This window comes from Microcebus murinus, chromosome 3, assembly GCF_040939455.1.
Source record: "Microcebus murinus isolate Inina chromosome 3, M.murinus_Inina_mat1.0, whole genome shotgun sequence".
Classification (NCBI taxonomy): Eukaryota; Metazoa; Chordata; class Mammalia; order Primates; family Cheirogaleidae; genus Microcebus; species Microcebus murinus.
Window position 1 is genome coordinate 66065600 of NC_134106.1, and position 13262 is coordinate 66078861.

The window sequence follows — 13262 nt, forward strand, 5'->3', positions numbered from 1 at the left end:
AATTTTAGCATCCTTTAGGAATCTATTGATAGCTTTTTTTTTTAATGTTTCTTTAAGATTTTTTTGTTTTTTGAGATAGAGTCTGGCTCTGTTGCCTGGGCTAGAGTGCCATGGCATCAGCCTAGCTCACAGCAACCTCAAACTCCTGGGCTCAAGCAATCCTTCTGCCTCAGGCTCTCAAGTCTAGATAGATAGATAGATATCGCTAACATCCTATTCAATATCCCTACCTGGGAATCTTATATTTATTATTTTTTAACTAAAGTATATTTGACAATTAAAGATTTATATGTTTAAGGTGCATAACATACATTGTGAAATAATCACTTCAAACTAACTTTGTTATCAATAAGTTAAAAATGAATTTATTATATTCCATATTCAGTGCCTCTTTTGAACTATTGCCTCAAAATTTTCCCCTTTTCCTATATTCCTGTTCATTTCAATATCAACTTGGTCACTTAATCCAAAAACTGGAAGTTGTCCTATACTCATTTTATATATTTGTCTTACAATCAGTCATTTGCTAAGTTGTTTTCATTCTATAACCTACATGTCTAAAAATTCTCACTCCTTCTCTATCCACACTGTCAGCACAGTAAATCAATTCCTTGCTTAAATTATTCCTTCCTAAATAAGCTTTCTGCCTTCCTTCATTCTGCCTCCATTCTATCCATTGTTCACAATGTGGCTAGGGTAATTTTTCCCATTCTCTTACATCTGGCTCAGCCACATCCGTACTGGACTTTTGACCACCTGATCACCCCCTTGGTCTCCCTCATGCTACATATACCAGGGACATCAAATTGTACTATTTATATTTTCCCCTTTATTCCTTTCTTTGCCCCATGAACCTGTAATTTTTATCTATAATGGCAAGTTTAAAAATGGCTTTAAAATGTTTTCTGAATCCTCTTCAAAGTCATCCTATGAAACTTATCTGTATCATTTAAGTGATATACAGGAAATGTGCTTATTCTAAACTCTGAAAATAAATAAATAATGTTCACTGTTTCACTGATAATTATGCATTTTTAAATCTTCCCTCCTCTTCATTTAGACACTTCAGAGAAAGAGGGTTTCCCTAGCACCATGTGAGTGCTTATATTAATGCTTCAGAATCTCATCTTTGACTTGCCTGGTATCAAACATTTGAGTGCATGGCATGAGGATTTTGATAGATTTTCCATTAATATCATCTCTTGGAGTCCTTCTGGAAGCAGAAAACAGGTGGCTCCTCTCCCCACCTTGTACAAATGTCTCCGGAATCAACACCAATGTACAAGCATTACTCATTTAATTGAGACCTTGGTGATTACTCACACCCTATCTGGATGATTTAGCTGCGCCATCACAAACTGAGAAGGAGTGCAAGTTGCTATACAAGGTTTGGCTGTCCATCAATGGTCACAAGTTAACATGTGACCATAAGGAGACCAAAAATGCAGCTTTGAAATTAAAATCTACCCTAAAAAGAGCATGAAGTCCAATTGGTGTTACAAAACACAAATTTGATGAAGAAAATAATAAAAACATGAGAATGAGAAAGAATAAATTGTCACTTTAGAAGATAGAGATCCAAGCTAAGAATGAATAATAATAGATGGAGCAAAGACAGTATTCAATGTCTTATAGCAAAAACTTTTTCAATTAAAAACAAAATTTGAGGTAATGAGAAAGACTCACAAGGAAAAATGTACAGTGTGTGCATTGTGTGTTGCTAAATTTCTTAATTTAAATTTCTTTCATGATAAAGAATTTAACAAATATGAAAGAAAAGTAAAGAACAAAAATTAGATTGTTCTCAAACTTTTCTATAATAATAAATGTCAGAAAACTATGGAAAATTACCTACAGAGATATGAGACAAAAATTATGATTGATGAATTCTGTATCCTGTCAAGTTGTCATTTTTATGTAAACACAACAGAAAAATGTTATCAGATATATAAAGGCCAAAAAGGCATATCACCCTCAAGCATTTTCTGGAAAAAATAATAACTTGAGGACATGCTTCTCCTCAAGATCATTTATCTAGAAATTCAAAGAAAAAATGTTCTAGGTGCTGCCGTTCCAGTAGGAATTGCTAAATAATAGCCTCCAGGAACAGCTGATCTAGTTTGGTCCACCTGTCAGTCATTTTTGGAGAACTAAGTTACAAATGATTAAAGTCCTCAAGGCCCTGGTTCCTCAAATGACTCTTTCGTTGCACAATACTTTTCCAGCTACATTTAAAGATGCAGACAAAGTATATGACACAGAAAAGCAACCTGTAATTTAAAGGAGTGTAAAAAATATGTCTGTTTATTCATTACAGGATCTCCAGTATCTAGCACAGTGCAGACAGGCACTTTAAGTATTTGTGGTTGAATGATTTAAAGGCAAGGGGTTAAGGAAACAAAGGTTCCTGTTTGTAGCAAGTGCTATTTAGTAGAACTCAATAAACCTGTGTTGGGTGATACTCTATGCGAGCCACTGATTCTAGTGCTGAAAAGCCAAGGAATAAAGGTATAAATACAGATAGAGTCCATGCTCCCCCTGTGTTGTTATTTTGTCTTTGATAGAGAGTTCACTATATTGTAAACATTTTGGGTGGAAATTGGGATGTGTCTCTTCAATGCTAACCTCCCCACTTGAGAAGAGTCATCCAGGTGTCACATCATTTTAAAGCGATAAGCAATGAAGTTGGCTAGAATATCCATTATCACCAGGCTTTCCTGGATTGGAAGGCTTCTCTGTTCTCTCTATTAACAGGTCATGTAGAGTTAGGTTTAGGGCCAGGAGGAAGACTATGCTAACTTAATGGTATGCTAAAGACTGCTTTTGAAGTAACTTAAATGTGGTTAGGTGTTTGCCACTTCAGTGAGTCAACATATTTTGTGGTTGCTTCTGTTTAAAATTCACGTATTGTGTTTACCTTCTGCTGGAAGGGCAGCCACATAGAGCATTCTTTCTTTTATTTTGATGTTATTTGAGTAGGACCATACACCTTTCTTCTTGGTTCAACAATGTAGTAGAAAAAGAATGTAAAAAACAAAAACAAAACCCCTGATACTTTGGAGACAGAGAGTTCTGTAATTCTTCAAGAAAGTGATTATATATAAAAGGCAGTTCTCATCAGGATATTCTGAGGTCTTGAGAGTGGAAGTGGTGTCATTACCAGAATTGCCAGCATTAAGGTAGCTTGTGCCCATAGAGCCACATGTTCTTAATGGTCAAGCACTATAGCACCTCTTATCAAGAGGCAATTCTCCTGCCCTCAAAAACAAATTCACTATAGAATGGTAAAAATTAAAACATTCTTTCATTCTCTTATGTAAAGGAAGGTAGAACCTGGAAAAATAATGTTATTATAACACAGTGAAGCTGGGCCTCAACAGAGTTCAAGAAATGGTTATATCAGTAGCAGAAAAAGTAAATGAACATCAGATTATTTAGGAGGCAGGTGATATCAAGCAGCAGTGATTTATGATACAACATCAAAATGTCTCCCAGATAAAGTTGTAAATCCAAAGTCCAGAGGTAATGCCAAACAGAAAACCATAAGAAGACAAGGAATATTAGAAAAGACAAGGGATTTGGTAATGGAGCAGCCTATATTAATTTTGCAGAGTGCTTCCTTTAAGTTTAGAGAGTTCTTCATTTAATGTAAGAGACTTCACCTGGGAAAATGTACATCTTGAACCAGAATACGGATTCTCAACTGGTAACAGTTACAGAATACTGGAGAACTTTTTCCAAAATTGACAGCTAGATGTTTTATCTTTGAAAGAATTTCATATCAGACAATCAGAGGCAAATCACTTCTTTAAGCGGTTCTGATGCATTCATTCATCGTTCCCACCTCTAATTTAGAATTAATGGTAGTAATTGGATTGAAGATATTTCTTTTTTCATTCTCATTGAGTGTTTCTATAACAAAATTTGGTACACACAAGGGGTCACTCAGACATATTTTTAGGGCTCTAACATTCTTTGAAATCTTACATTTTGTACTTTTGTATGTTTTATGGTTGAAAGGCTTAATGTAAACATATTCTTGATGTGACTTCCTGAAATACAACCATTTTCAGTGCCTGTGTTCGTACTTATATTTAGGATTCATACTAAAGTAAAGTCAAATGATATCACAAAATGCTGTTGAACAATTGTCAAAATTCAAATAATGAATATAGTATAATTAGGTTGTCATAGGAAATGTGACTAACCGAGCTTGCTATTGGCTGTGTCATATCTCTAGGAGACTAGCCCAGCTTTCCTTTCATGGAACCCTTATCCACAATTATTTAAATCAGGTTCAAATGTGGATAATGCTGCCAATTGATAATTAGACCTCAGAATTTGAGTTGATGCCATAACATGTGTCTTAATTTGGAATGCTATAACAAAATACCACAGTCTGTGTAATTTCTAAACATCAGAAACTTTTTTCTTACAGTTCTGGAGTCTGGACATCCAAAATCAGGATGCTAAGATGGTTGGGTTCTGATGAGGCTCTCTTCCAAGTAGCAAACTGCAAACTTCTCCCTGTATCTTCACATGGTAGAGAAGGAGCAAGAGAGGTCCTTTTCTTACTATTTTTTTTGTCGAGACAGAGTCTCACTCTGTTGCACTGGCTAGAGTGCTGTGGCATCAGAGTAGCTCACAGCAGCCTCAAACTCCTGGGCTCAAACAATCTTTCTGTCTCAGCCTCCCAAGTAGCTGGGACTACAGGCATGCACTACCATGCCCGGCTAATTTTTTCTATTTTTGGTAGAGATGGGGTCCCGCTCTTGATCAGGCTGGTCTCAAACTCCTGAGCTCAAACGATCCACCTGTCTTGGCCTTCCAGAGTGCTAGGATTACAGTTGTGAGCCACCGCGCCCGGCCTGGGGTCCTTTTAATAAGTGAACTAATCCCATTCATGATGGCTCTATCCTTATGACTTAATTACCACCCCAAAGACTCCACCTTCTAACATTATCACATCAGAGGTTAGAATTTCGACATAACAATTTTGCAGGGACCCATTCAATCCATTGCATTCTGTCCCCAGTCTCACAAAACTCATGTCCTTCTCACATGTAAAGCACACTAATTCCATCCCAATGGCTCTAAAGTCTTAATGCTTTCCAGCATCAAGTCTAGAGTCTAACGTTCAATGTTTCATCTAATATCATCTAAATCAGATACGATGAGATTCTATGTAAAATTCATCCTGAGGCAAAATTCCTCTCCATCTGTGAACCTATAAAACCAAACAAGTTATGTGCTTCCAAAATACAATGGTGGGACAAGCATAGGATAGACATTTCCTTTCCAAATGGAAGATGTATGAAAGAAGGAAGGGGTGATGGGTCTCAAGTAAGTCCAAACTCTAGGAAGGCAAGCTACATATATCTGAAGGCTTAAGAATAATCCTCTTTGGCTTCCTTTCTGCTTTATGTCCAACTGGAGTGTTGGTCCTGCTGCTGCAGCTCTGCCAGGCAGGAGTCTTACCCCAGGGGTCGGCAAGATGGCCCAGCCCCCATCTGGACTGTTGAGGTAGAGGCCATCTGGACTGTTGAGGTAGAGGCCATCTGGACTGTCGAAAGCATCTGGCCTGTTTAAAGCAAGGCATTAGTACCCCCTTTTGAAACCAAGGAGTTTGCCTTGATGATTCCTGAATCACCTTGGCAGTCATTTTTCCTTTGTCTTAAAGAATAGTGCAAGTTTTCAGCTGAATAGTTCTATGTTTCCATCCTGCAGAATCCAAGAAATCCAACAGCTTTTCTTCATTCCATCCCATCTCTTTCCCTTTCAGTTCAAACTGGCAGTTTTCCTAATGGAATGTCAGATTAAGATTAGATCTTATACCTGTACTAATCTTATCAAATTATTGCTTGGCCACACCCTTAGTATTCTTTTCCAAGTATGTTTCCTCATTTTTTTACAATATAGATAGGCTGAGAATTTTCCAAATCTTTAAGTTATAGTTTCTCTTTGCTTAATAATAATTCTACCTTCAAGTCATTTCTCTCTTCTCACATTTTACCCAGGCATCTTCAAACTATGGCCTGTGGGCCACATGCAGCCCGCCAAGGACATTTATCTGGCCCAGCCCGCTGGGTGTTTTTGCCGCCACTGCCTGTCCTACTTAGCCAATTCGTCCCTGGCCCACAGTGCGCATGTGTGGAATGTGCACCACACTTTCCAACAGCCCTCCAACGATCTGAGGGACAGTGAACTGGCTCCCTGTTTAAAAAGCTTGAGGACCCCTGCATAAGCAGTCAGGAGGAACCAAGCAACTTCTTCCACAATTTGCTTAGTGATATCACCAGCTAATATCTAATTTTATTTCTCTAAATATCCAACTTCATTGCATGCAAGTTCTACCTTCCACAAAACACTAGAACATATACACAATTCAGCTAAGTTCTTTGCCACTTTATAACTGAAATCACCTTTTCTCCATTTTCAATGATATGCTACTAATTTCTGCCTGAAACTGTATGACAATGGTTGTATCTCTACCAACATCCTGTTCATGATTACTTATGTATTCTCCAAGAAAATGGAGGTTCTCTCCAGCTCTTCTCTTTTCTTCATCACCAGAATTACCTTTAAAAGTCCTTTTATAACAGTAAAAGCTTCTTCCAGCATGTACCTCAAAATTCTTCCAGCCCTTACCCATTACTGTTTCAAAGCCACTTCCACAATTTTAGTTATTTGCTAGAGCAATGAGATAATGGCCAAGAATTTTGAAAAACCAAAGAAAGACACAAAACCACAAATCCAAGAAACTCAGAAAGTACAAAATAGCTTAATCTCTCTCTCTCTCTCTCTCTCTCTCTCTCCCCCCCCTCTCTCTCTCATACATACAATAATACACAGACATTATATTCACTGCTGAAAAACAAAATAGACAAAAAATCTAGAAGGCAGCTAGAGGAAAACAGACACATTACATACAGAATAACAAAGAAAAGAATTACAGTATATATACATCAGGAATTATGTATGCCAGAAAACCATGGAGTGACATTTTTAAAGTGATGAAAGGGAGAAACAAAAAACAAAAAGCAAAAACTATGTCAATCAAGAATTCTATGTCCTGTAAAAGTATATTTCAAAAATGAAAAAACAAAGAATTTTTTAGAAAAACAAAAACTGAGAAAATTTATTATGTGATGAACTTGTACTATTAAAAAAATGGTAAAGGAAAATAATAAAGCAGAAGCTATGGTTTTCAATAAAAACTTGGATCTACTAAAAAATGAATAATCCCAGAAATAATATAAGTTAAATATGGTTTTTTTTCTTATTTTTTCAAGGCTCTAAAAGAGCCCTGTTCAGTAGAACTTCCATAATGATTAAGCTTTATTTCTGTATTATCCAGTAAGACTAGCCACATGTGGCTGCTGAACACTTAAAATTTGTCAAGTATTATTGAGACATTGAATTTTAAATTTTATTTAATTTCAACTAATTTAAACTTAAATAGCCCCATGTATCCAGAGGCTACTTTATTAGACTGCAACCCTAAAAGATAACTGATTGTCTGAAGCAAAAAGAGTAGCAAATGTGTTTATAAAGTATAAAAGGAAATATATGACAATAGCACAAATGAAAGAAGAAATAGAAAACATAATATTATTTGAAGTTTCACACAAAAACCTATATGAAAATGTTCATGCCAGCTTCATCCATAATTAGCAAAAAAACATGGAAACAACCCAAATGTCTTTCAACTGAGGAATAAATAAAATTGTAGTGCATTTATACAACAGAATAGTACTCAGCAATAAAAAGGAATGAACTGCTAACACAAAGAACACAAAGATAAATCTCAATATATGAAGTGAAATAAACTGATGTCTACGTATTATAAGGCTATGCGTTATATGCTTCCATTTATATGACATTCTGGAAAAGACAAAGTGTATGCACAGAAAAAGATCTGTGTTTGGTAGGAGTTAAGAATGGGGGAAGGCTTGAATACAAAGGGGCAATATACATCAAAATATATATTTTACTAAATTTTAATTTTTCTTTCATTTAAAAAATGAAAAAACCTATTATATCCAAAGTAGAGTGACTTATAAAATAGAATAAGCATTGTATTTTAATTTTACTATGCATTAATGAAATGTCTAGTTAATGCCTATGATGTCTAAAATATGTTTCATTTCCAAAAGAAAGTATTATTATTCCATAATCAGCAGTATGGTTTAAAATATTATTTTACATTTTCTGTTAAGTCACCAATCAGTTTAATTAGGTTGGTGATCTAGACATTTCTTTTCTCACTGGTTTTTCAACCAATTGGCCTCATCCCTATACAGGACCTTTATTCTCCCCAGGCCTTTTACTCACCACCCTAATCCTGCTCCAGGTTACAGGCTCTTTCCAGTGGAGTGTGTGTGAGATTCTTCTAGCTCTCCATGAAGAATTAGACAGAAAACACAACCTTATCCCAGCACATCAACCTTAAAGGACCTTCTTTGTTTGCTAACAAGTATGAAAATGTATAAATATTATATAGAGCAAGAGTTATTCCTAAATCTAACACAAGTAAAGATTTTTTAGAATTTTCCTTTAAAGAAACCTTTTTCTTGGCTCTTTCCTCTAGTTTCCCATAAATTTTTTTCACTTTTTCAATCAGTGTTATTTCTTAAGAGTTTGTGGCATAGAGTATAGGAAATACCTGTCTAAGTTGTGTTCTTTTCACACATTACGAGTATAAAGATAACAACCTCCAAGTAGGAGAAAAACAGGGCTAGAAACTTATCTCCTGAATAGAAATAGCATTTTTTCCCCTTTGTTCTGGGTACAGTGGTACAAGTCCAGGAAAAAAAAGGAAAGCAAGTGGAACCAGAGGTGACAGAAATTACTCTCATTTATTTTTCCCTTAAGGAGCACCCATTCAGTATTCATATTTAAGGAACTTTCACAATGTGCTAGCACTGAATAAAGCAGACTTGGTTTATTCCTTTATGTAGGTTACAGTCTAATAGGAAGCATCCAAAGAGAGGAATAAATCAAAATTCCAAATGAATATATACTGTGAAATATTATCTATACTATAAAAATTTTCCCTTAGTGTAAATATTGCCAGTATCTTTCAAATACTCTCATTTTCAACTTACCTTATTTTTCATATTTGAATATATTTTTACTTTAAGCAGTCTTCCTTAATTATATTCCAGAAAAATGTCCTGCTTATTCTAATTATTCATCATATGTACATAAGTATAAAGGCACCTTGAACCAGATAAAATGTTAACAGTCTACAGTCTACCCTACATGTCCATTATTGTGCTAAGTAATACTTAATATCTATAAGGATACTGAAGTACAGAAAAGAAAAGCTAAAACAAGATAAATGAAGGGCACTGACCAACACTGAATTGAATACATGTTCCAAGTTTCATATAGTGTCAACTTTATTTCTGTGGAGAAAAATTTTGTTGCTGAATTCAGCAGCAATCTATATTCCTGGAATGATCCAATTTGTATTTATAGAATTAATAAGAATTATTTTACCATAATTTCAAAATAGGCAGAGGGAGTCAATAAGTAGAAACTAAGTCCAAGATCACCTAGTGTCAAGCCAGAAGTTTAGAAGCAAAAGTAAATGCAACTTTTAAAAAAATCAAGACCAAGATGTGGAATGGAGAGGGAAGAAGGATCACACACAGCACCAGCAATGTTTATCCCAACCATACAAGTATGACTAAGATGGAGCTCAGCTCTTCAGGAATATGAGACAAGAATCTCGTAGAGCCAGCATACTGGAGTACCCCCAGGCGGAACAGAGAATCCTGAGTATCCAAAAGACCTCTGCAGAAGGGAGCCCAGACTGCAGCCTGGCTATTCTGGAGGGGTACTTCTGAAAGCCATCAATCTATATTTTTATTCAAGCAGGCTTTAGCCATTCAATAAGCATAGCAGTGACTTTTTCAGAACTTTGCTAATAAAGGAAACTTAAATCTAGGTGTCTTCCAGAGCCATGGAATGGAGAGAAAACATGGCTGGTTTATGGTGGTCTCATCTGGATAAGAACATGTGCTGTGCATACTGTTCCCTTCTGCTACTGCCAACTTGACTCCTGCCTCAACTCTCTAGATCTTGTCATCTTCTGAGATCTTGGCCCCTTGTTACTTCCCTGGTTTCAGCTTGTCATTTTCCTCCCTGCAATTTCTGCTGCTAAGATCTCTTCATATTACCCTATGACAATTTTTGCTAGCCACTGGCAGTCCTTCTCAGCTACTTGACACTTCATTTAGGTCACATGGGTACACTCATCTCTACTGGACAAAGCTTAGTGCCCCAGAAAACAGGTGGGAGATCTTAAGTCTCTCTCATGCTTAGAAACCCCAAGAAGATATCTTTACTATAATTCCTATGACCTTGGCCATGGATTCTAATGTTACACTGCTACCTTCAAAATACTCTCCATAAGAATAAAGAACAAAAGTGAGTTTTCTATGTTCTTTAAATATCAAAAGGAAATCTATTATTACATCCTCTCGACAGACTCATATGTTGATACGGATAAGTTCATTGCATAGCTTCTAACTCCTTTCTTCACCTTGCAGATCTCTGAGGTTTGTGGTTGTGTGTGGGGGTGAGTGGGCAGCATAAAGGTGAAAAGAATAAGAATATCTTAAAAATGTAACCTGCTTCTTTGCATTTCCCAGCCAGTTTTTGCTCTCTCATAGCTGAATGGTGCCTTTGATGGCCCAAAAGTCAGGAATCTGTCACCTTTGATCATTGGCCTGTGAGGTTGCAACTCCCACTGAAGTTAATACAAGCCCCGGGCTTCTAGGTATGAATGGAATTAGGCACAGTGGAGAGGGGAAAAATGGGCCAGTTGCTGTTTCAAGTAAACATACAAGAATTTATATAAAGAGTACGCTAAACTAACACAAATGGTGAGATGCAATCACAAGGCATTGTTTCCACACTTCCTTTCACTTTGTTCAGTGGGACTAGTTTTGCTCCAGCAATGAAAAGTCTAACACTTCTATGTCTTTTGTAGTTACTTTTAAACAGTGTAAAGCAAAATATTTAAAGATAAAAGTCATAATCTCAAGTTGCTACTTAAAATGTCCAATCCCATATATTAGTAAAACTTCCATAGTCATTTAAAATTCTGATTCCTCTCCATCTTTCAAATAAGGGCTTCTCCTCAAGTGAAAAAACTAAGGAAAGGATAAAGTCTGCTCTCTTCCAAATTCTTCCTCCTCCAGTTTCCAACCCCTTTGGAGCTAGAGTGTGGAGATGGGAGGTTGGAAGCAACCAGCTAGATAATTACCAAACCTATTTCTCCTTCTTAGGCATCACACTTTCCTTCTTTCAACTGGGGACATGTGACTAATTTTCATTAATGAAATGCAAATGGAAGTGATGGATCACTAAGAGTCTTAGGTGGTTTATAATGGAGTGCCTTTTTATGTCTCCTCCATACTGTCTTTTATTATCTCTTGGCCAGATGCAGAAACCCAATGGAGCACTCTAAGGTGGAGTCAATAAATGAAAGGAGGCTGATTTTATCAATGATCAGATGGAAGGAATTTGCCCACCCAATACCCACCTAAGCTATTATGGGAATGAGAAATGACCATTATTGTATTAAGCTACTTAGTTTTCCAGTCATTTATTATGCCAGCTCATGTAACTTACCAATTGATGGTGAAATAAAGGAAGCTAAGAAGGAAAGACTATTTATACTTGACTGATACAAGTATGGTGGTTCTTTGGAGATATCCCTTGGGCATTGCTTCATATCTTCCACTAACAGTTCTCTTCACACAGGTGATATATTCTCCACTTACTTGTTTCTTATTTCTATATCTTTTTGGAATCTACAATTATTATACATCCAACTTCTCCATTATGATACTTGCCTGAAAATTTAGGGTAATACTTATCTGGCTCTTTGTCATGCATGGCCCTCAGGTGATCTGCTGGAAATAGTCACACATCCTTTGCTCCAACAAACTCTGAGAGCACAGGCCATTAAACACTACCATATCACCTTTGTTACCTTCATCCCCACCATTGGAGCAGCTGTTCAGTCTGTTTTTGCCTTTCAGTTTTTCCAAATATGAGTCAGACACCAGCCTAATGTATCCATGTTACTCATGTTACTGAAGGAAACAGATATCAATTGTGAGTGTGCATATTTGTTTTATTTTGTCAATTTTTATAGTAAAAATTCATGGTGTACATTTTTTTCTTTTTCATATTGTCTAGTCATATTTTATTGATTTTATTGATGCTATTATCTTCCTGAAGCTTACTGAGAAAATGTATTTAAAATTATTAAAGACAGCTAGAGTTCCACATTAACTCTGTTTTGATGAAGTTCATTGATCCTTCTTATTAGTTGTGAGCTAAGGGACAGGATGCCATGCCCAGTCCCCTTAATTTGTAGGATTCACAGGACTCTAGCACCTCTCTCAAAATGTCTTCCTCATTTCACAATGCTCCCCTTAACCCTTTTTGACTCAATATGAGGCATTTAAGAATTGTGTAATTATTTCTCCACATAAATCACCTGAAAATTTGCATTATGATCTGGCACCTGTCTTTGGAATGTCATATCTATTGCATTTGTCTACCTTAAGTGAAAATTTAAATACATGCAATTATTACAATTTCTTGGATGTAGAATTCTACACTTCCCTATGACTTCCTTTCAGAACTCTCCAGACAATGCTGCATTATCATCTAGCATGTAATGTTGCAAATGCAATACCAAGTATTTTAGTCCACTTGTGTTGTTATAAAAGAATAGTTGAGGCTAGGTAATTTATATAGAAAGGAGGTTTATTTGGTTCATGGTTCTGCAGGCTTTACAAGAAGCATGGTGCCAGCATCTGCATCAGCTGAGGCTCTCAAACTGCTTCCACCCATAGTGGAAGAGAAAGGGAGCTGGGGTGTGCAGAGATCACATGGTGATAAAGGAGGCAAGAGAGAGAAGGGGAAAGTACCAGGCTGTCGGTGGGGAGTAATTCTCTTGGGAACTAATAGAATGAGAACTCACTCAGTCCTCTCCCTCCCAGGGTGGACATTAATCTATTCATGAAGGATCCACTTCCATGACCCACATACCTCCTATTAAGCCCCACCTCCAACATTGGGTATCAAATTTCAACATGAGATTTGGAGGGGTCAAACATACCAAATAATGGCACCAAGTTTTTAGTTGATCCTCTTCTTTCCCTCTCCATCTCTTTCTTTCTTGCTGTATGCATTTAGAAAATTTATTTTTTCCTAGGAATCCCTATATTAAA

At 36.4% G+C, this 13262-nt stretch overlaps 1 long non-coding RNA gene across 1 annotated transcript in view; it reads right to left on the reverse strand.

Annotated features, from left to right (window-relative positions):
* Positions 1-13262, reverse strand: part of LOC105874868 (uncharacterized) — a 128030-nt gene that overhangs the window by 76632 nt on the left and 38136 nt on the right. The window contains exon 2 of the long non-coding RNA XR_001155713.3: positions 4437-4533. This is a non-coding gene — a long non-coding RNA (uncharacterized LOC105874868). The remainder of the gene's footprint in view (positions 1-4436; positions 4534-13262) is intronic.